Here is a 25,288-nt window from a genome sequence, read left to right as displayed (position 1 = left end):
TGGCCAACCCACCTAGCCGGAAGGCCTATTATTGTAATATCTTGGTTGAAGAAGTTGGTCACCTCCCCTTAAGGATCTCGCAGGATCTGCCTCCGTAGTTATTCCTGATGGATTCTTGAGCTTCCGAAGTCCGACCTTTTACTTGATGTCCTAGTTATCAAACCATATCTATAAATGGGTTGCGCTAGCACATCAAGGAGAACATTAGAAGCGGGGTGCTAAATGTCTCTCGGTCGATCATCCAGATTTCGTTCCCTTGGCCTCGCTAAGGTGAAATCTGAGAAAGGGGTGTCTTTCCATGCATCTGCATTGTCCATCACTATTCGTCAAGGTAGTAAGATGTGTTGCCAGGATCCTCGACGCGGATGTTGGTAGAACCTTGATGAATATGGAAATGCTCAAGTTCTTGAGAGCACGCGCAAGCAAAATCATCCATTGCATTGTCATCAACAAGGTAGTCCACATCGTCCATTCTAGTATGGGTATGCCATTCTTTCGAACCTCCTTGAATGAGCGTTTGCGATTGCCTTAAGCTGGTATGAAGAGTTCCAATGATCTATGGATCAAAAGTAAATTTTTTGCCACTTAAGGGAATAGTTCTTCGAGTCACCTTCCTTAAGGTGTCTCATTGTGGTATCATGGCAACCCAACTCCTTGCTACTTTGGCACCGTTCACCACCCTCCTAGGTGTGGGAATTCCTCTACTTATTTAAACCTTGTCATATGCTCAGTTCCATCATTCTTGATGTGTGTATCGTGTCTCATCTCGACAGATGTCACTACGTCTCGTTCTGTGGGTTGATTGTCGGTTGCTCGATCTTCGAGAAGATCGATTCTTCAAGAGTTTCTTTTCTTCCCGTTATCATGTTGGATGGAGTTCTTAGAGCAAGACATCAAGACAAAGATGGTGATCGTGTCAACGTTCCTATGAAGTGCCACCTGGATCGTGAAGACCGTGTTAGCTTGTGCCCCCTCTGTCTTCTTACCTCACGTCTTGAATCTCGGGACGAGATTCTTGTTTAGTTGGGGTGAGTTGTCACAGCCCTAGAATTGTTTGCAACTAGTGGCACAAGCATCCATGCATTTTGTCTAAATTACTTTTTAAATTTGAAATGGGAATGCTTAAACCCTAGCACCAAGTGAATTCAACTAGGGTCAAAATAAAATCTTTTTCATTGAACTCAATATGCCTTTGAAAATGTTCAACATTTCTGGTTTGAGGTGGAAGCATCTACCAAAAATGGTTTACATTTTTGCAGGACATATTTGGGCTCTGAATTAAATCATATAGTATTTGCATTTGGGCATATAAATGCTATTAAATAATTTAAATGCCCAAATAATTCTGGATTTAAGTGAGGGCTGTTAGGAATAATCCCAACAGAGCCCACAATTATTTTTTAGGATTCTGGAAACGTTTTAGTATTTTTAATAAAGCCCAACAGTTGCAGAAAATTAGAAAACAGAAACAAATAAAAAAAAGAGAGAGAGAGACTTACTGGCTTACCTGTAGCAGCAGCCCACCTGGCCAGGCCACCTGGCGGCCCAGGCCACTTGGCGGCCCAGCCCACCAGGGGCACACTCGTCTTCCACCTCCTGCCAGGAGGACAGGCAGGTGTGTGGCGCCAGCACGCGCGCCAGCCTCCACCTCCGGCTTGCCCCGACACACGTCGATGCCGCGGATGACCACCCAGTTGCCGTACGGATCCGCCTGACCTCTCACTTGCCCCCACCCTACTCTCTGCCTCGCTCCCCCCTCGGACCCGAGAACGCTCGAGCGCGCCACCGAGAATCACCGTGGTCAGAGCCCTAAAACCATCCCACCGCCTGGTTCTGGAGCATCACCATGGCATGGAGCTTCCCCTCAACGACGCACGTAAGCTTGGGAGCAGCACACCATCGCCATCGTCGCCGTTTCCCTCGCCACGGCCACCGGACGCCATCGGTCGATTCGCCGCCTGCAGATCATCCCCGGCCACACCGAGAAGCTCTCCGTGACCGCTGTGAGCCCCTGATTATTTCCTTAGCCCCGCCGCCGGTTTTCTTCCTCTGCCGCGCTAACTACCGGAGCCGTGAGCTCCCACCCGCCCGCCATGTCACTGCCGTGGCTAGAGCCCACACACGTTGCGTCTGAGCACGTTTTCATTCTCACTGCGCCCCTAGGAACCCGCAGACACCACCAGCTCGCCTGGAGACGCCCCGTAGCGTTGTTTCCGTCAAGGTCCAAACTCCGGCCACCGCGGAACTCGACGCCGTCGGCGTATCCGGCCACCCCGCGACTAACTGATGGCACCATTGGATGCGCGCGAGTGCCAGCGTCCCGTAGCTGCAAACCACGCTCAAAACATTCACCTGTAGCTCAATCCCGAGCAGACTCCGCCACGGCTTGAGGTCGCCGCCGGCCAAACTCCGGCATGCCGACGTGGCGGCGTAATTAGTGCTAATCTCCGTTAATTACCCATCCTAACAGACACTGACATGTGGGTCCCCGAGCCTAATTAGGTTAGTCTAAATATCCTACTTAAATTAGTGCTAATCCTGCGGACCCCACGTGTCAGCTTGACTTTGACTTAGTCAATGTTGACCGGGCCCACCTGTCGGCGACCTAACTAGCCCAGGGTCACTGACCAATGGGTCCCGCAGGTCAGGTTTGACCTGGCCAACCAGTTGACCTGCTGACATCACCCTTGCGCAATGCTGACGTAGTAAAGCTTTTCTGGGATTTTAAATAAATCAGAAATGATTTATTTATTTCACAAAATAGCTAAAACTTCTAAAAATCATAGAAAATAATCTATAACTCCAAATGAAATAAATTATATATGAAAAATTATCAGAAAAATCCAAAGAATATGTTTATGCCATTTGCGTGCATGTTAGAGCAACTTATGTCCCCTGTTTAGGACAATTCAATTAAATGGCATTTAAGAGAGCACATATGGAATTTGAATTTAAACCTGGTGTTCAAACCAACTTCATTTAAATTGCTGCTAGTTGCATTAGCTCAAACACATTCATTTTGCCATGTCATGATCATGCATCATATTGTCGCATTGCATTGATTGTGTTCCCTCTTGTTTGCCGGTGGTTGTTCCCTCTCGCTAGATGTGTTCCGACGATGAGATCGATGACACCGATGAAGAACTATATTATCTTCAGAAGTGCCAGGCAAGCAAAAACCCCGTGTTCATTTCGATACAATCCCACTCTCTCGCACCTGCTCTCTTTTACTGCATTAGGGCAACAACGATTCATCTGTTACTTGCTGTGGTAGTTGAACCCCTTTCCTCTGCATGACCTGTCATTGCCACAGTAAATAGATGAAACCCACTAGCATGAGTATGAGTTGTTTGAGCCATGATGTGCCTACTCATTCATGCTTGTTGTCATGCCTGCTACTGCTTAGAGTTGAGTCAGGTCTGATTCATCGGGAATGAATTGGAATGTGGTGAACATGTCCTACTGTTGAGAGCCAAGTGTGTGAACACGATTTGGTAAAGGTAGCGGTGAGAGGCCATGTAGGAGTACATGGTGGGTTGTCTCATTGCAGCCATCCTCAGGAACTGAGTTCTGTGTTTGTGATCCATGAACAGCTACTACCACGCATTGGAATGCTTAAGTGCCCCTCTCCACTTATTAATTGCATAGATCTCTGTCCAGGAGTTGCAACTAGTTTCTGGTGTTTGTAGGATATGTGTTGGGGGCCGTGCGTAGCGCTGACCCTAGGGGTGGTCTATGTTGCGGTAGAGACACGAGGCACGGTGTACCGGGACACACATTTGGTGTCTTGGGAACCCTGCTCTCATTGTTTGGGGCCGTGAGCGACACCCCGGCTGGATCTCCTTGCGGATGGAACCCGAATAGGCGATAAACCTGACTAGAGACTTGTGTGGTTAGTCAGGTCGTGGCCGACTCCCTCGCCAGGCTTCCGCTTGAAGGTTGCCGAGATACACGACGTGTACATGGTGGTAAGTGGCGAGAGCGCGTGTGAAGAAGTACACCCCTACAGGGTTATAAATGATCTATTCGAATAGCCATGTCCGCGGTAAAGGACTTCTGGGTTGCCTATAACAGTTCATAGACCAGTGAAAGTGGATACTCTAAAATGCGCAAGATAAGCGTGAGTGCTATGGATGGCCTTCTCGTAGGGAGACGGGAGCGGATCCATAGTGGTGTATTGATATGGTAAATATGTGGACTCGTGTGCGCCACCTCAAAAGAGTTACTTGCGGTCATAGTTCATGATAGCCACCGAGTCAAAGCTGGCTTGCTGCAGTCAAACTCCACCACCCCCTTTATTGATACTGATGCATATGTAGCTAGTTCTGATGTAAGTCTTGATGGGTACATTTGTACTCACGTTTTGCTATTTTATGTTTTGCAGAGAGACGTCAGTCTCGCTAGTAGTTCCGTGTGGACTTCGACGTTTAGCTTGATACCTCAGCTACGATCTTGTGCCCTCGGTAGGATCTGGTAGATAGTCAGGCTTCTTAGCCTTTTTCATTTGTAGATATCTGTACTCAGACATGTTAAGCTTCCGCATGTGCTTTGATTTGTATGCTTTGGATGTTGGGTCATGAGACCGATGTTTGTAATTTCTCGCTCCTTGGAGCCTAATGAATAAATACTTTGAGTCGTAGAGTTATGTTGTGATGCCATGTTGTATTTACACATATCGAGCATATTGTGTGTATGATTGAAATTCTTGCTATGTGTGGGATCCGACAATCTAGTTGTTTATCCTTGGCAGCCTCTCTTATGGGGAAATGTAGTCTAGTGCCTCCATGAGCCATAGTAGTCCTGCTAGCCCAGCACTACTACTCAGGACACTTGACTGGCCGGCATGTGTTTCACTTCATTCCTGTGTCTGTCCCTTCGGGGAAATGTCACGCAGTGACATCCGGAGTCCTGCCTAGCCTGCTACAGCCCGGGTTACTGGAGTCCTATTAGCCCAGTGCTACAGCCCGGATTCGCACGCTGCTGACCGACATGCTCGAAGTTGATTCATGTATGCCTGTCCCCATGGGTTAGTGCCGCTTTTGGTTCATGACTAGCCATGTAGGCCCGGGTTCTCTGTCATATGGATGCTAGCGACACTATCATATACGTGAGCCAAAAGGTGCAATCGGTCCCGGGCCATGGTAAGGCGACACCCGTGGGAATATCGTGCGTGAGGCCGCAAAGTGATATGAGGTGTTACCGGCTAGATCGATGTGATTTGGAATCGGGGTCCTGACATCTATCCCATAGTAGTACATCAGCCCGCGGACGAAAGGGTGGAGTGGAAACCATAGCCCGCGGAGGAAATTGGGGATGAATACTACCCTCTCTGTGGGCTCCGACATGGGGACAACTTGTCCCTCGGCTGGCAGGCAATGGGCGATCTCCTTCGCCAAATATCCGGCCACCCGAAGCTTAATAATGTCCTCCTCCTTGACGGAGGAGACCATCCACTTGCCCTGACCACCAGATCCGGACATGGTTGCTTGAGTGGAAAGGAGACGAGAACTAGGGCGCTGGAGCTTGATATCGGAAAGGCGGAGGCAGAGAGATAGCATGAGGAGAGGAGGAGAAAATCCTTATCCCCTTATAAAGGCAACAAATATTAAACACCTCCTCACTCGCCTTAGGGTTCGCCTGTTCCCTAGGACTGAATAAACGGCACGGTTGAGTTACCCATGCCTACATTGATGAGAATCCCGCAATAAGGGGGTACAATCTCTATTTCGATAGGACGTGCCAATAGCAACTATGTCTCGAAGCGTGGGATGGCAGAAGAAAAACGGTTCAAAATTATAACCGGACAGACATGATGTCGTGTTGGAAAGAAGTTGTCAACTGATTAGATTTGTGCACATATTATATTCTCTTTGCAGTTGTGTATGGTGTGCGTAACAGGTCAGGATACTATCATTACATCCAAATACTATCTTGGAGTTCGGAGAAAGTGGAACCCGCCTTACAATGCCGAAGACAATCAACGCGCCAAACTCCTCGTCATTGAAAGCCAAGTTCAGGGGCTACTGAGGGAGTCCTGGACTAAGGGGTCCTCAGGCGTCCGGCCTATTATCCATGGGCCGGACTAATGGGCTGTGAAGACATGAAGGTCGAAGATTGCACCGTGTCTGGATTGGACTCTAATTGGTGTGGAAGGGAAGCTTGGCGACCAAAGATTCCTTTTTATGTAACCGACTCCATGTAAACCCTAGATCCCCTTGGTGTCTATATAAACCGAAGGGGATAGTCTGGAAAGGACACCACATATACTCATTACCATATTCATAGGCTAGACTTCTGCGGTTTAGTCATTACGATCTCGTGGTAGATCAACTCTTGTAATATTCATATTCATCAAGATCAATCAAGCAGGAAGTAGCGTATTACCTCCATAGAGAGGGCCCGAACCTGGGTAAACATCGTGTCCCCTGTCTCATGTTACCATCGATCCTAGACGCACAATTCGGGACCCCCTACCCGAGATCCGCCGGTTTTGACACCGACACTCCCCTCTAGACACCTCTTCTCGATCCTTTCAATTGGTATCAGAGCATTGGTCTCCATTTCTTTGGTTTAAACACCTTTGGAGGAAGATGTATGAGTCTACGTTGGGGAATCGTAGACGTGGAGTGCCTATACTTGATGGAGAGTACTTTCATGAGTGGAAAAATGAGATTCTTGAGATTTTCATTGAATATCATTTGATCAAGTACATTACTACTCCTTGTGCTCGCATTGTTCATCCCTTGCATCCCACACCCTATGAGGATCTTGACATGATTCACAACCTTAGAACTGTTAATCTTATTACTAGAGGTTTGCATAGAAATTTTCTTGGTTGCTTGCCTACTCTTGATTGTGCCTACACCATATGGAGATTCCTTGACGAACGAATCCCAAATTATTCCTTGAAAAATCTAGATGAGATTCTTCATAAGTCTATTGCCTTGAGTAAGATGAGTTCCAATGATCCCAAATTTGGTGGTTGCTTATTTGAGCTTACTAATCTTACGAGTGCAAAAGGAGATGTTGGAATCATTGGCAATATCATTTCACAAGTCATTAGAATTCATAGATATGAACACTATTACGGTCATACTTCTAATGAATCACTCTCTCTAGGAATTGATCCATCACATGATAATGCTGAACATGGATACTATGATGATAGTGACTATTATCTTGATGATGCGATGAGACACTTTGTTCTTATGGCTAATCTTCGTGGCTACACGGCTGGAGGAAAGGAATGGGTCCTTGATAGTGGATGTACTGATCATATGACCGGAGACAAAGATATGTTTCGTGAGCTTGCTAAAAACAACGGCCCTCAAAAGTATGTCACTTTTGGTGATAACTCAAAGGGTAAGGTGGTTGGCCTTGGTAAGGTGGCCATCTCACATGATAGCTCCATACAAAATGTTATGCTCGTTGAATATCTTTGCTAAAATTTACTTTCAGTATCTAGACTTGCTGACTTTGGTTTCAATGTCCTATTTACTGAAGTAGATTTCCAAGTGTTTCGTAGAGATAACCATAAAATGGTCTTTAGCGGTACACCTAGTGGTGATCTTTACATTGTTGATTTCACTAAAAAGGCTAAACCTAGAACTTGCCTAATTGCTAAATCCTTGAAAGGTTGGTTGTGGCATAGAAGGTTAGGTCATGTGGGCATGCGAAATCTTTATAAGCTTATTAAAGGTGATCATATCCTTGGAGTAAAAGATGTTATATTTGACAAGGATAGACTTTGTAGTTCTTGTCAAGCAGGAAAACAAGTTGGAGGAAGTCACCCTGTGAAGAACATTATGACCACAAGAACACTGCTCGAGCTACTTCATATGGATCTTTTTGGTCCCAATGCCTATAAGAGTCTCGGTGGTAACTCATTCGGTCTAGTTATAGTTGATGATTCTTCAAGATTTACATGGGTGTTCTTTCTTGATGATAAATCGCAGATCCAAAAGATCTTCAAGAACTTCGCTAGGAAGGCCCAAAATCAATTTGAACTGAATATCAAGAAGGTTTGCAGCGACAATGGAACAGAGTTCAAGAACGCAAATGTGGACACCTTTCCTGATGAAGAAGGGATTTCACATGAGTTTTCGGCTACGTACACGCCTCAACAAAATGGAGTAGTTGAGAGGAAGAACCGAACTCTTATTGAGATGGCAAGAATGATGCTTAATGAGTACAAGACTCCAGAACAGTTTTGGGCGGAAGCCGTTGAGACAGCTTGTCATGCAACAAATCGCTTGTATCTTCAAAAGCTACTCGGCAAGACGGCTTATGATCTCCTCACCGGTAACAAACCCCAAGTTGGATACTTTTGAGTATTTGTCTCAAAGTGTTACATTCTTGATAAGAATCATCATTCTAAATTTGCTCCTAAATCTCACGAAGGTTTCCTACTTGGTTATGGCTCAAACTCTCACACTTACCGTGTCAACAACAATTTCACCCGAAAGATTGAAGAAATGGTAGATGTGAAGTTTGATGAATCTAACGTCTCACAAGTAGAGAAATTACCAATTGATGTAGGATATAAAGATCCTTCGAAAGCAATCCAAGACTTGTCTATTGGCAAGATCCGTCCAACGGAGGTGAAAGAGAGTACCTCGTCCGTCTAAGTGGAAGCTTCTACCTCACGACAAGGTGAACCAAGAGTTGATACGGAAGCATCCACGAGTGGGACACATCAAGATGAAGAAAATGAGGAAGTACACCAAGATGAACCTCATCAACGTCCTTCTCCACCATGATAAGAGAATGACAACGTCAACAATGAAGAAGGCCAAGAAAAGGACAAGATGATGAAGAAGGTGTTCCACCCTGACCCAAGCAAAAGCTCTCACGAGTTCGAGCAAGAGTATCTAGAGACCATCCCGTCGAGCAAATCTACAATGATATTGAAACCGGGAGAATCACTCACTCTAAAACTTGTTTGTCTAATTTTTGTGAACATTATTTATTCATCTCTAGCATTGAACCTATGAAGTTTGAAGAAGCATTGGAAGATCTGGATTGGATAAACACCATGCATGAAGAGCTACACAACATTGAGAGAAACCAAGTGTGGACATTGGTCGAGAAGCCCGACAACAACCACAACATCATTGGTACCAAATGGTTGTTTTGCAACAAGCAAGACGAAGATGGTCAAGTCATCGGCAACAAAGCTCATCTTGTCACCCAAGGCTACACTCAAGTAGAAGGTATGGACTACGGTGAGCCACATGCCCCCGTTGCTAAACTTGAGTCCATCCGCATCTTACTTTCCTATGCTAATCACCATGATATCACTTTATACCAAATGGACATTAAGAGTCCTTTTCTAAACGGTGAGATTGAGGAGGAGGTTTATGTTAAACAACCTCCCGTCTTCATCAATCCTAAGAAACCCAATCATGTTTACAAACTTCACATAGCTCTTTATAGTCTTAAACAAGCTCCTAGAGCGTGGTATAAATGCTTGACCAAGTTACTTATTGAAAAAGGTTTTGAGATTGGAAATATAGATTCTACTCTTTTTACTAAAAGGGTTAATGGTGAATTATTTGTATGCCAAATTTATGTTGATGATATCATATTTGGCTCAACTAACCCTCATTTTAGTGAGAAGTTTGGAAAATTAATGTCGGAGAAGTTTGAGATGTCTATGATGAGTGAACTCAAGTTCTTTCTTGGTTTGCAAATCAAGCAAACTAAGGAAGACACCTTTGTCTCTCAAAGAAAGTACACCAAGGACTTATTTAAGAAGTTCAACATGCAAGAAAGCAAAGGTATGAAAACTCCCATGCCTACTAGTGGACATCTTGATTTGACTAAGTATGGTAAACCGGTTGATCAAAAGGTTTATCACTCTATGATTGGATCATTGTTATATCTATGTGCCTCTCATCCCGATATTATGCTAAGTGTGTGCATGTGTGCATGATATAAAGCGGCCCCCAAAGAATGTCATCTTAAGGCTGTGAAAAGGATAGTGAGATACTTAATACATACACCAAATTTTGGCATTTGGTATCCTAAGAGGTCCTCTTTTGATCTTGTTGGCTATTCCGACTCGTAGTACACCGAAGACAAGTTTTATAGAAAGTCCACTTCGGGTACTTGTCAATTTCTTGGTAGATCTCTTGTGTCTTGGTCTTCCAAGAAACAAAACTCGGTATCCTTATCCACCGCCGAAGCGGAATACATTGCTGCTGGTTCATGTTGTGCTCAATTACTTTGGATGACCCAAAATCTTAAAGATTATGGGATCAATGTGAAACATGTTCCATTGCTTTGTGACAATGAGAGTGCTATTAAGATTTCTCACAATCCTATGCAACTTTCTCGAACTAAGCATATTGAAGTTCGTCACCATTTCATTTGAGATCATGTTGCTAAAGGGGACATTGATCTTAAACATGTTTGTACCGATAAGCAATTGACGGATATATTCACCAAACCGCTTGATGAGAAAGTCTTTTGTCATTTGAGAGGTGAATTTAACATCATTGATGCTTCAAACTTGGAGTAGGAACTCCATTTGGATACATGCAAGGAATGATCCTATGACTAATCCTTGACTTTTCACTTATGATGATGATCATATGTCTTGGATATATTTTCACCCTTGCATGCTATCTAACCTTTATAGGTACTTGGATGAATCTAAATCTATGAGGTATCAAATTTCATGATTGTCATTTTGGACACACAAGTGCTCTTCCTTGCGAAACTAACCCATGTAGGTAGATGAACTCAACTCCAAGTGGTGCTCCCAACCATTCTTGCGCTACATCAACTTTGAGCACCCCACACAAGTTCAGCTACATGATCAAGATCAACACCACCACCCAAGGTATGTCATTCCATCTTAGAGAAGCTTTACCTCAAGACATAGGTCAAAGCAACTCAACAAGATGTGAATACATCTAATGCTTAAATGAAAAATGGTAACCCCATTTTGAGCTTAAACGATGAGTATGACTTACGATCAAGTGTTCTCACTTGACTCCTCAGTCAATATACTCTAACATAGGTGACTGTGTCACCGCCCAATTCTAGATGAAGTTCTCTAGTGTTCCCTTGAGTTTTTGCATACTTCATCTAGATTTTCTTTTCTTTGTTGTAGTCCTGCATTTCCCTGCATCCAATTCCTTGAAAATCTTTCAGTTAATTCCTTGCAAATATTTGCGAGATATTATTTGACTAGTGAGCTGAGGTGACAAGTGTTATCTCTGTGTTGGACTCGGTCATACCAATCTGTTGCTTTCGGTCACAGCGAACCAACTATGTGCCATCGAAGACTACAACTCGGTATCACCGATTTCACCACAGAGAAGACAATTTTCCACTTGTTCTCATTGTTTTATTCTAGCTCCACTCGATGATTCTTATCCTCTACCAGCATCACAATCTATATGCTTCTTTGCTCTGTGACTCAAGGACCAAACCTATTTGACTCACACTCCAGAATATCCCTTCTTGGAAATTGATGTCAAAGGGGGAGAGAGATCACATCAAAGCTTATTCCCTTCAAAGGGGGAGAAAAAGAAAAGGGGAGAAAGAGAAAAATGGAGAGAGAGGTAATCACATCAAAGGCCCCAGATGCTTGGTATTCAAGAGGAGAGAAGTCAGATGTCTTTAAGAGCGGAAAGACATGTCTATGTTACAGTTATGATCTATTTTGCTCTGATTTTTGTTTCCCTATGTTCTCCCATTATCCAATACAAGTTTCAGGGGGAGAAAGACTGCTAGGGAAGGAAATATGTGAATTCATTGCATATCTTTACCTTTGGGGGACATGTCTATATCAAATAGAGTACTCAATACTCACTCAGTACATGTCATCCCAGTCTTGGTACTGTTGTGGTTTCTTTTGTTTGCTCTGGCTTGTAGACGTATCTATGTTATCTAACCTTGTTTGCTCAGGTTCACTTCTTCCTAAGCCAACTCAAGACCACAAGGTAAGTATATGCATCACACTCATGTGCATAAGGACTTCTTGCTGATGTACATATTGTTTGCAAGAAAGACTCATGAGGACGTAGGTACATTTCCTATATTTACATCTTTTGCTCTGATGCATATAGCCAAGATACATGTAACACATTGCTTAGTCTATCATGCTATGCATTCACATGCTCTTATATTCCATATTTACATGATTGCATACATATAGGGGGAGCCTATGAATGTTACATGTCTCTTTAAAGCTTTACATTTTATTCTCTATATCTTTATCTAAAGCTTTGATGTATATTGTCATCAATTACCAAAAAGGGGGAGATTGAAAGCACAAGTGCTCGATTTTGGTAATTAATGTCAACATATCTCTTGTTGGACTAGTACTTTCATCTAGCATAGTTCAGATAAGTCCAATAGTGGAGTGGCATGGACTAGAGGATGTGGGACCCCTTAAAGATGATGAAGACAAATGATTGGCTCAAGTTCAAAGCTCAGGACTACATTTTTCATTTTAGTGAGCCAAGAACACATTGAGTCCATAGGAAAGCCAATACTATTAAGAGGGGATGAGGTGTTGCTTAATGGCTTGCTTGCTCAAAGTGCTTAGTGATATGCTCCAAAGCCCTCAACCACTTTCTGACATCCACATTTGTCCCAAACCAACAGTCAAACTCGGCCCCACCAAAACTTTCTATCTGGCGCCACCGAGTTCTCTTGACATAGCCACTTCCAGAAACCCTAATCAATTCGGTCTCACCGATAGGGATCTCGGTCTCACCGAGATGTGCTTGCAAACTCTCTGTTGCCTATTGTATTAATTTCGGTCTCACTGAAAGATGAAATTGTCAACTCTCTGTTTTGCTTATTACCCAAATCGGTCCCACCGAGTTTGTGTAATCGGTCCAACTGAGATAAGGCATTACCCTAACCCTAGCACATTGGTCCCACCGAGTTGATCATGTCGGTCCCACCGAAAATCCTAACGTTCACATTTTGAACTAAATCGGTCCGACCGAGCTATATGATTCGGTCCCACCGAGTTTGGTGATTTGTGTGTAATGACTAGATTTTGTGTGGAGGCTATATATACCCCTTCACCCACTCTTCATTCATGGAGAGAGACATCAGAATATGCCGACACTTCCAACATACATTTTCTATGAGAGAACCACCTACAGTTGTGTTGAGGTCAAGACATTCCATTCCAACCACATAAATCTTGATCTCTAGCCTTCCCCAAGTTGCTTTCCACTCAAATCATCTCTCTACCAAATCCAATCCTATGAGAGAGAGTTGAGTGTTGGGGAGACTATCATTTCAAGCACAAGAGCAAGGAGTTCATCATCAACACACCATCTATTACCTTTTGGAGAGTGGTGTCTCCTAGATTGGTTAGGTGACACTTGGGAGCCTCCGTCAAGATTGTGGAGTTGAACCAAGGAGTTTGTACGGGCAAGGAGATCGCCTACTTCATGAAGATCTACCCTAGTGAGGCAAGTCCTTCGTGGGCGATGGCCATGGTGGGAAAGACAAGGTTACTTCTTCGTGGAGCCTTCGTGGGTGGAGCCCTCTGTGGACTCGCGCAACCGTTATCCTTCATGGGTTGAAGTCACCATCAACGTGGATGTATGATAGCACCACCTATCGGGACCACGCCAAAAATCTCCGTGTCTCCAATTGCATTTGCACACTCCAATTCCATCCCTTTACATTCTTGCAACTTGCATTATTTACTTTCCACTGCTCATATACTCTTGTCATGCTTGCTTGATATGTATTGTGAATGTTTAAACCTGTGACAAAACTCCCCTTCAACTTATAGAAATTAAAAACTGCAACTTTTCTTGCTAAGAGTCTATTCACCCCCTCTAGACACCTCTTCTCGATCCTTTCATGCGAGCATCTTCCGCCTGCCTCTCCCGTAGCACTTGTCACTGGTCTTGCTACGTCCGCGGGTCTGAGGAGGCCATCAACACGTCGTCGGGCTGCGCATCCCACCAAGTCCGATGCGATTGCCTGTGCTGCTGCTAGGGTTGTTCCCGTGGAGGTGATTGCACTATTGGTGCACCGCCTTCCGCACGGCCATCAGTTTGAGCCGCGGGCGCATTTGGCGGGCACCACAAAGGTTCCGCCAACTGGGTCCGTTTGCATCAGCAAACTCGATCAACCTCTGAATAGTGGATCTCCACTTCTCCATCGTGTCAGCTACTGGAGGGAAGTCTAGCATCATTTGTGCTCGCACCATCTCCTCTATCGCCGTAGAGGGCATGTTGGAGCGTGAAGAACGTGACGTCGCTCGACTCCTGACAGAGCTAGCAGGAGTGCCATTATAATCTTGTCACCGAACTGTTAGAGCGACAACGGGTTGGAATGGCAGAGGTGGCGCCTGAAGATCTTGGACCTGATCAATGGGTGATTTGTTGTCAGGACCCCGATTCTAAGTCACACCGATCTAGCCTGTAACACCTCATATCACTTTACGGCCTCACGCACGGTATTCCCACGGGTGTCGCCTTACCATGGCCCGGGATCGTTTGCGCCTTTTGGCTCACGTATATGATAGTGTCGCTAGCATCCATATGACAGAGAACCCGGGCCGACATGACTAGTCGTGAACCCAAAGTGGCACTAACTTACGGGGACATGCATACATGAATCAACTTCGAGCATGTCGGTCAGCAGCGTGCGAATCCGGGCTATAGCACTGGGCTAACAGGACTCCGGTAACTCGGGCTATAGCAGGCTAGGCAGGTCTCCAAATGTCACCGCGTGACATTTCCCCGAAGGGACAGACACAGGAACAAAGTGAAAACATGCCGGCCAGTCAAGTGTTCCGGAGTAGTAGTGCTGGGCTAGCAGGACTCCGGTGAACCGGGCTATAGCGGACTACTATGGCCCATGGAAGCACAAGACTACATTTCCCCATAAGAGAGGCTACCAAGGATAAACAACGAGGTTGTCGGATCCCACACATACCAAGCATTTCAATGATACACACAATATGCTCGATATGTGTAAATACAACATGGCATCACAACATAACTCTACGACTCAAGTATTTATTCATTAGGTTCCGAGGAGCGAGATATTACAAACATGGGTCTCATGACCCAACAATCATAGCATACAAACAAAGCACAAGCGGAAGCTTAACAGACATCTATAAATGAAAAAGGCTGAGAAGCCTGACTATCTACCAGATCCTGCCGAGGCACAAGATCGTAGCTGAGGTAACAAGCTAAACATCTAAGTCCAAGCGGAACTACTAGCGAGACTGAAGTCTCTCTGGAAAAACATAAATTAAGCAAACGTGAGTACAAATGTACCCAGCAAGACTTACATCAGAACTAGCTACATATGCATCGGTATCAACAAAGGGGTGGTGGAGTTTGACTGCAGCAAGCTAGCTTTGACTCAGTGGCTAACCTGAACTACGACTTCAAGTAACTCTTTTGAGGTGGCGCACACGATTCCACAAATTCACCATACCAATACACCACTATGGATCCGCTCCCGTCTCCCTGCGAGAACGCCATCCATAGCACTCACACTTATCTTGCTTATTTTAGAGTATCCACTTTCACTTGTCTATGAACTATGCAAGGGGTCCAAATTTCCATATCCAAGGAATCCGGCTATTCGAATAGATAATGATAACCCTGCAGGGGTGTACTTCTTCACACATGCTCTCGCCACTTATCACCCTGTACACGTCATGTACCTCGGCAAGCTTCAAGCGGAAGCTGGGTGAGGGAGTCGGCCACGACCTAACTAACCAACAAGTCTCTAGTCCAGGTTTATCGCCTATTCGGGTTCCATCCGCAAGGAGATCCGGCCGGGGTGTCGCTCACGGCCCCAAACGATGTGTGCAGGGTTCCCAAGCCCACCATCCGGGTGCCACTTGGTACACCGTGCCACTGTGCCTAGTTTGTCCCAAGCCCACCTGTACCGGGTGCCACTTGGTAGACTACTAACACTACCTACAAACACCAGAAACTAGTTGCAACTCCTGGACAGAGATCAAGTTGATTAATAAGTCGAGAGGGGCACTTAAGCATTCCAATGTGTGGTAGTAGCTGTTCATGGATCACAAACACAAAACTCAGTTCCTAGGGACGGCTGCAATGAGACAACCCACCATGTACTCCTACATGGCCTCTCACCGCTACCTTTACCAAATCGTGTTCACACACTTATCTCTCAACAGTAGGACATGTTCACCACATTCCAATTCATCCCCGATGAATCAGACCTGACTCAACTCTAAGCAGTAGTAGGCATGACAAACAAACATGAATGAGTAGGCACATCAGGGATCAAACAACTCCTACTCATGCTAGTGGGTTTCATCTATTTACTGTGGCAATGACAGGTCATGCAGAGGAAAGGGGTTAAGCTACCGCAACATGTAACAGTTGAAACGTTGTTATCCTAATGGAGTAAAAGAGAGCAGGTGCGAGAGAGTGGGATTGTATCGGAATGACCAAGGGGTTTTTGCTTGCCTGGCACTTTTGAAGATAGAATAGCTCTTCATCGGTGTCATCGATCACGTCATTGGAAACAACGTCTACTGAGAGGGGGCAATTACCGGCAAACAAGGAAGAATACAATCAATGCAATGCAATAATATGATGCATGACCATGACATGGCAATATGTGTGTGTTGGCCTAATGCAACTATAACCAGGGTGGTTCGAGTCATTTTGAACAAAAGGTTCAACTTCAAACTCAAACTATGAATTTAAATAGTGCCTTATCATGTTTTGCACTAAACAGCAAGGTTAAGTTGCTTAAACATGCATGAAAATGGTACAGATGGATTCCTTGAATTTTTATGATAATTTTTCATATATAAATTATTTCATTTGGAGTTACGGTTGAATTTCTATGATTTTTAGAAGTTTAAACTGTTTTCTGGAATTTCTTGAATAGAAATAAATCCAGAAATTACATTATTGCATCAGCATTACGTCATGCTGACCTCAGCAGGTCAACAGGCGCCATCCAGGTCAAACCTGACCAGTGGAGCCCACTGGTCAGTGACACAGGACTGGTTAGAGTCGCTGACATGTGGGCCTGGTCAACGACCACGTCAGCAGGTCAATTCTGACGCGTGGGTCCCGCTGGTTTTATTAAGTAATCTAATAATTTTGTTATCCAGTAAACTAACAAAGCGCGTCCCACTATCTGTGTCTACTGTTAAACTAATAGGGTTAGTTAGCCCCTAATCTAATGACGTCCATGTCGGCTAACCGGCGATTAGTCGTCGGTGCTAAGCAGGACACGACAGTGGTCCTCGTCCGGCCGTTTCCGGCGATGAGAGGTCGTGCGGATGGGTTCTGCGGGACCAGCGCGACGAGGCACATCAGACGGTGGCAGCTGCGGGTGCTGGGGCGGCGTGCAACGGCGACGGCGATGAGCCAAGCGGCGGCCGAAGCTCGGGTGCGTGCGGGCGCAGTGCTGCGGTGCGCTAGGGAGCAGGATGGGCTGCGGGTTAGCTCCCTAGAGATGCTAGGAGCACTTCCACGTACTCAAGAGCGTCGGAAATGGGCTCTGGCCACAGCAGCGTGAGGTCCGGCGGTGGTGAGCTCTCGGGTCCGGCGGGGCAGCTAGCTAGGGGACGAAATCAAGTGCACGGAGTGAAGGGAGGGGAAGAGGAGCTCACGAGGAGTCGGATGAGACGCTAAGTGGGCTCGGGGACGGCTTGGTGATGACAGAACGGCGGCGGCGATCTTCGGGCAGAGGCGGCGGGGACGAGCTTGATGGCGATGCTTCTGGGCATCCGGGCTTGCTTCCGTCATCGAGGAGATGTAGTAGACGATGGCGGAGCTCCCGGAGACGGAGAGGGTCGAGGGGTGGCCGGTGGACGCCATGGCAGTGAGCGGCGACGACGGGCACACTCGATGGTGGGGAAGAGAGCAAGACAGGGAAGGGGAGAGAGAGCAGCGAGTGAGGGGAGGAGAGAGGGGTCTCGGGGCGTCTCCATGGCGTCGCTGGAAGGGCCGGGGAGGGTGAAGCAGGCAGGGAGGAGGTGGCGGCCTCAGCGCGCGCCATGCCCACCTTCGCCTCTGCCTACTGGCTGAGGTTGAGGACGACTGGCAAGTCGCCAGGTGGGCTGGGCCTCCAACAGTGCTGGGCCAACTGGGCGCTAGGTAAGCTACAGGTGAGGTTCTGCCCTTTTTTTGTGTTTTGGTTCCTGTTTTCTATTTTATTCCTCTGTTTTGAATTAATAAAAATACTAATTCATTTCCAAAATTCCTGAAATGACTTTTGGGCACATTTGGAAATATTTCCAACAGCCCTCAACCACTTCTAGAATTATTTGGGCATTTTAATTATTTATAGCAATTAAATGCCCAAATTCAAATACTTAATGAGTTCATTCAAAAATCCAAATTGAGCTAGAAAAATGTGCACCATTTTTGTCAGAGGTGCCAAAACCAATTCAAAAATGATGAACATTTCTAAAGGGCATTTGTGTTCATTGAAAAGATTTAAGTTGAACCTAGTTGAATTTCATTTGCTACTAGGGTTTAGCAGTCCCCATTTCAACTTTCAAATAAATTTAAACATGATGCATGGATGCAATGCCACAAGTTACAAGAAAACTCTAGGGCTGTGACAGCTCACCCCTACTAAACAAGAATCTCGTCCCGAGATTCAAGTCGTGAGGTAAGAATACAGAGGGACACAAGCTAACACGATCTCCATGATCCAAGTTGCACTTCATAAGAACATTGACATGATCACCATCTTTGTCTCGATGTCTTGCTCTGGGAACTCCAACTAACATGACAATGAGAGGAAAGGGAAAACTCCAGAGGGATCGATCTTCTCGAAGATCGAACAACTCAGGATCACTCATTGAGTGAGACATTGAAACATCTCTCGAGCTGAGACACGAAACACATCGAGAGGGATGGAAGAACAAGCGACGGGGTTTGATTTGGTGGGCAACAATCCCATGCTTAGAAAGATGGTGGATGGTGTCAAGGTGGCGAGGAAATAATTGCCATGATCCCGTAACGGGGCACTTTGGAAAAGGTGACTCGAGGAAGGAAAAAAGAATTACTTTGATACAAAGATCATTGAAACTCTTTATACCAGCCTGAGGTAATCACAATCGATCGTTGGAAGGGGTTCGAAAGAATGGCACACTCAGCTAGAATGGATGATGTGGACTACCTTGTTGAAGACAACGCAATGGATGATTTTTCTTGCGCGTGCTCTCAGGAACTTAGGCATTTCCATACCCATCAAGGTCTTACCAACATCCGTGTCGAGGATCCTAGCAACACATCATACTACCATTATGAACGGTGATGGAGGATGCAGATGCAAAGGAAGACAACACTTTCTCAGATTTTTCCTTAGCAATGCCAACGAAGCAAATCTGGATGATCGACCGAGAGACATCTAGCACTCCTCTTCTAATGTTCTCCTTGATGTGCTAGCGTAACCCATTTATAGATATGGTTTGGTATCTAGAACATCAATTAAAAGGTCGGACTTCGGGAGCACAAGAATCCATAAGGAACAACTATGGAAGTAAATTCTATGGAATCCTTGTGGGGAGGTGGCCAACTTCCTTAATCAAGATACTACAATAATAGGTCTTCCGACTGGGTGTGTTGGTGTCGGTGTCAAAACCGGCGGATCTCGGGTAGGGGGTCCCGAACTGTGCGTCTAGGCGGATGGTAACAGGAGACAAGGGACATGATGTTTTTACCCAGATTCGGGCCCTCTCGATGGAGGTAAAACCCTACTCCTGCTTGATTAATATTGATGATATGGGTAGTACAAGAGTAGATCTACCACGAGATAAAGGAGGCTAAACCCTAGAAGCTAGCCTATGGTATGATTGTTGTATGATGAAGTTGTCCTACGGACTAGAACCCTCCGGTTTATATAGACACTGGATAGGGTTAGGGTTACATAGAGTCGGTTACAATGGTAGGAGATCTTGAATATCCGCATCGCCAAGCTTGCCTTCCACGCCAAGGAAAGTCCCATCCAGACACGGGACGAAGTCTTCAATCTTGTATCCTCATAGTCCTGGAGTCCGGCTGAAGGTATAGTACGGCTACCCGAACACCCCCTAATCCAGGACTCCCTTAGTAGCCCCTGAACCAGGATTCAATGACGACGAGTCCGGTGCGCAGATTGTCTTCGGCATGGCAAGGCGAGTTCCTCCTCCAAGTCCTTCAAGAAGATTTTAGACACCAAGGATAGTGTCCGGCTCCGCAAAATAAGTTTCCACATATTGCCATAGAGAGAATAATATCAACACAAATCTAATCTGCTGACGTATTCCGCAGCGTGACATCACACTATGGCCAAGTCCTTTACTCGAATCGTTTTTACTTTTCCACCTCAGCACTTTTAGCGAGGCGGTTTCCTTGGCACGTCTTGTCAAAGCAGAGATCGTGTCCCCCCTTTTACGGGATTCTCATCAATACGGACGTGGGTAACCCAATTGTGCCCGTTAGCATGTCTTCTCGATTAAAGGCGAGTCCCAAACGGTTACGGGGAGGGCTCCTGGTATTCAACCTCTTATAAAGAGACCAGGGCCTTACTCCTTTTCCCCAATCTCAAAACAAGTTCGCCCGTCGCCTCGAGTTCCAACACCCTAGGCTCCAGATTCCAGGCGCTTCGGACCTTCGACAATGTCCGGTTCCGACCTTCAAGGCCGATGGATGCCCTCCTCCGTCATGGAAGAGGACGTGCTAAAGTTGAGAGAGGCTAAGTTCTTGACCGCCGAAATTTCGCATAGGTTGCCTGCTCAAAGGCAGGCTATTCCCAGTCCCCAGCCCGGTGAGAGCGTAGTGTTCATGTCTCACTTCCTTCGGAGGTTAGGCTTCCTGATGGATCCCTTCGTGAGGGGGCTGCTGTTTTATACGGGCTGAAATTTCATGACTTAGCTCCGGATTCCATCCTCCACATTTCCTCATTCATCGTTGTGTGCGAAGCGTTCCTCCGTGTTACTCCTCACTTCGGATTATGGCTCAAGACTTTTGGAGTGGAGCCGAAGATGATCGAGGGACGGCACGCAAAGTGCGGAGGCGCTGTCATAAGTAAGAATGTTGATGTTCCATGGCCCGAGGGCTCCTTTCAAGAGGAGCTCGGCTTGTGGCAACAAGAGTGGTTCTACATCACCGCTCCCAGGAGCGCCAAGTGGGTGGCGCCTCCTGCCTTTCGCTCGGGTCCCCCATCACGGCTAGCGTCATGGGTCAACAAAGGATTAGATTGGGGGTTATCCAAAGACGTGCCCTTGTTGCAGGGCCGCATCAGGGATCTCTTAGAAAGAGACCTCAAACTGGTCAAGGTGACGCGGGTCATGCTGATTCGCCGAACACTGCCCGGAAAACGTCGCTCCCTTCATCTGTGGGAGTTTAATCCAGAGGGACCACGAGCTCTCCAGCATTTTATGGGCGCAACGCCCATGGAGATGTATAAAATGTTCTTCGAATCACAAGCAATGTGTCCGGATTTGACCGAGAACGTAGGTTTAAGCTGCAATCGCCCGGATACTCAAGTAAGTAACCTTGTGCCCGGACTCGCTATCCGTAAAATTGTCATAAATTTGCCCCTAAAAGAGCTATCCTTTTAAACAGGAGTGGATAGCGAAGGCAAAGCTGATCAGGTGTCCGGCTCCCCTTCCTGAGACCAGGCCGGATCCCGTGCTAGTCAGGATGTTGAAGATCGTGCCTTTGGAGGGAAGTGAGGGGGAGGACAAGGAAACTATGGCCTCCTCGAAGGAGGCTGCTCCGAAGGGAGGAACCGACAATTCCTCTCCTAAGGGGAAGAAGAGGGCCTCCTCTGACGACCCGGAGACCATGGCCTCAAAGCGGGGGAAAAAGTCCTCGTCAGAGGGTCCGACGCCGGGGAGATCCTCGGCCGAACTACGCCCTCAAAGGGATCAGCCCTCCAGCGAGCCGTAAGTAGAGAAAGATTTTCCTTTAGAGGGATGAGAGAAATCCTTGCTTTTTATCTGAGAAGATTAACCGAAATTTTACTTTGTAGCTCGGACCTTAGCCCTTCTCAGCAGAGCTCGTCTTCGGGGGATCTTCTTCCGGAGATGATGGAGAGTGGAACGCCTCCCCCTGCCGTACCGCCTGGCGAGGCGGGCGACCCTGAGGTGTCATCGTGGAGGGTTTCTCCGAATCCGGTAGGGGTGGAAGGTAGCCATATGTCCCCCCAAGGTTCTCCGTGTCTGGCCTTTGATGGAGGTCATAGGACGAGCCCGGCACCGTCCGGTGCGCGGTCGGAGGAGCTGATGATTCTGCTGGGGCGAGCTTCTATCTCAGAGGAGCACCATGCATTGATGGGTACGGTGATTGGAAGGATTTCGTCCGCGGAAAGCGGATTGCATGAGGCCGTCAGAAGTTTGCTGACGGGTTTTGAGGTACGTTTGATAATGTACTTCTTCGTCAGTTGCGCATAAAACAAGATGCGCCCTGTGTAGATAGTAGCCCCTGAGACTCTGCGCATTGTCAAGAAATGACGGCACGCAGAGGATCATAATCCCAGGTCTAAGATGTCGCCTTTGAATGTAGGTGGCGAGGTGTCCGGAATCAAGCCGAACTGATGATTTGGCCGAACTAAAGCGGCAACTGGACGTGGCAGATGCCGACATCGCGCTTGTCAACAAGCGGCTTGATGAGGCTCAAGGTATGTAATTCCTCGGGCGGCATCAGGTAAGAGGAGCTTCATACCAGTGTCTTACAATGTGTGTGCTTGACGCAGATGGTATGGCCGCCGTGGAGAATCTTAGGGCAGAACTTGCCCAAGCTAAGGAGCAATCCAGAAAAAGCGATGCGGCTGCCGAGAAGGCCCTTGAAGAGCTGAGAGCCGAACAGACTGCTCACTGCCGAAGCACAGAAGAGATGGCCGAGATGGCCGAGAAGTTAAAGAGCGCTGCAGACCGTTGCAAACTTCTTGAGAAAGAAGACCGAGCGAGACAGACGGACTTAGAGAAGGCCGTTGCCGATGCCAAGGACACTCGCTCTGCGATGAGAACTGCGAAGGTGGAGCTGCGTCAGGCCGAACAGATTGCGGCTGGAAAGCCCTTTATGCTGCGGAGGAAGTTTTGCGATTCGAAGTTTGCTTCGTTGGACCGGATGTGGATTGTGGAGGACACCTATCTGGATTTGGCAGCAAGTGCTGCTGATGCGACCGAACACTTTCGAGATCTAAAAGATCGCGAAGTGGAAAAGCTTTTCTGGTCACAGTTCCACAATCCAGAGCGTCCACTGGCAGTGGACGATCGCCTGGCTCAATGGGTCGAACTGAATAGATTGTCCGGACTCGCCATGAAGTACGTCATGGGTCATCTGTGGCCTGGGAGATTGGAGCCGAAGAGTTATTTCAGCTTGGTGTAGCAATTCCTTGACGCGGTGCCGTGTATCAATGCGATGAAGAGGTCAGCATGCATAGAGGGTGCACGGATGGCTCTTGCCATGTCAAGACATACTGGGCAGAGATGGAGACCACCGTTGTTGCGTCCCGAGATTCGGACAAAAGCCGAGTACCCTCCGAGCACTATTTTCAGGAAGTCCTTGAAGGCGCTCATGTAATAGAGACGCAGTGCTCGAAAGATGCTATGTTATGATAGCATATGTAATTATAAAGCAATATTTTGATAAATTGTAGTGGCCTTTTATACTTGTGCCTTCAAGTATTGGGAACACCTCCTGTGCGGCCGTTTTAAGATATATATATATATATATATATACATATATATATATAATCTGAAAGATGGCAGTCGTTGGCTTCAGCCCCCATGAACATAGTGCGGGGGTGCTCGCAGAAGACACATTTTCACACTTAACCCAACGTCTTGGTCCTACAAAGGAGGTGATAGTGCAGCGGGCCAGGCAACCGGACTATAATGCTTTAACACTTTCACTTAGCCATAGGAGCTTGACAGTGGGACTATTTAGGTGGCCCCTTGGTGGCGACTGCGCTCTCCCGAGTTCGAGGCGCGTATGTGCCTGGCCGAGAAACGGCCTTTCGTTAAAACAGAGGAATCCTATAGATTCCGATAGGTCATCGGGTGGCTGACCACTCTCATGCCACATCATGACAGTCAGTTTTCGGCTTTCTCTACTGAGGCGCTCGCCCGGCCTAACCGGGGCACAATCGCAGTAGTTCTCCTGGTGCTACCTTAGCCGATAGAGCGGAACATAAGGTAGCCGAACTCAGGAGCCGGGCAACCCAACATTTGACCAAAGACATGATTCGGAGCTGATGCATATAATGCCAAAACCCGCGACGTCGAACACTCCCTAAGGTGTTCGATCTTTATGAGTGCGGGCAAAACAACACTCTTTATTAAAAAGCCCCTAGTGTCCAGGTACGCGCAAACATTCTGACGTGGCCACATGCCAAGACGCCAGCCTCCTCCTTGGTTATATCAGAGAAAACCAGGGGATATGTAGCAACAAGAGACAGTAAAAAAGGTTTACGCAGGGTCTTAATCTAAAAAGAATCCTTAGGACGGGTCCCTACTGCACGTCTGTGCCTGTGTCTCCGTTGTGCCGTATCCTGGACGGGCGCCGCACGACGTTCATCTGCGAAAGAGAGGAACTGATCTGAAAATGGGTCGTGCCGAACAAAAGTTTGAAATAAGCAAAGTATAAAGGAAAATATATAGAACTGAGCTTTATTGTCTCTTATTGTATATGTACGGAGCCCCTAGTGCGGGGGTATATGGCCACTAAGCCTGCATCAATGATGATTTTGTACCGAACTCGTCTATCCGCGTTCATGGTCTTTAATGACCTATTCCGAAATTTTTGGCCGGTGAAGCCATTTTACTGTGGGGCTGTCAAAGCGGCCGCACAGTCCTCCGCTTGGGGGAGGGGCACATCAATGCTTCCCCTTTAAAGAGATGATGCCTCATGGACCGGGCATCTTAAGCGTTAGAGATGCATAATGCGGTATTGCGTTAAAGCGGGCAAAAGCTTCGCGTCCCAGTAGTGCTTGATAGCGACTGGAGAATGGGACGATGTGGAAGGTCAGCTTTTCGCGGCGGAAGTTATCGGTAGAGCCGAATATAACTTCGAGCCGGAGAAAACCCATGCAATGGGTGTCCGGACCAGGCGTGACCCCTTGAAAGGCGGTTTTGCTGCGGCGGATTCTTGCTGGGTCTATCCCCATGTGGCGGATTGTGTCTTGATATATCAGGTTTAGTCCACTGCCGCCGTCCATAAGGACATTTGAAAACTAGAGTCCGCCAATTATTGGATCGAGTACCAAGGCAGTCTAGTCTGCGTTCCTGATACTTCTAGAATAATCCAGCTGATCGAAGATGATTGGTTTTGACAACCAA

Source organism: Triticum aestivum, chromosome 2A (assembly GCF_018294505.1).
Source record: "Triticum aestivum cultivar Chinese Spring chromosome 2A, IWGSC CS RefSeq v2.1, whole genome shotgun sequence".
In the NCBI taxonomy this organism is placed as follows: Eukaryota; Viridiplantae; Streptophyta; class Magnoliopsida; order Poales; family Poaceae; genus Triticum; species Triticum aestivum.
The sequence above is the reverse complement of the archived record's forward strand: the minus strand, read 5'-3'. Positions refer to the sequence as shown.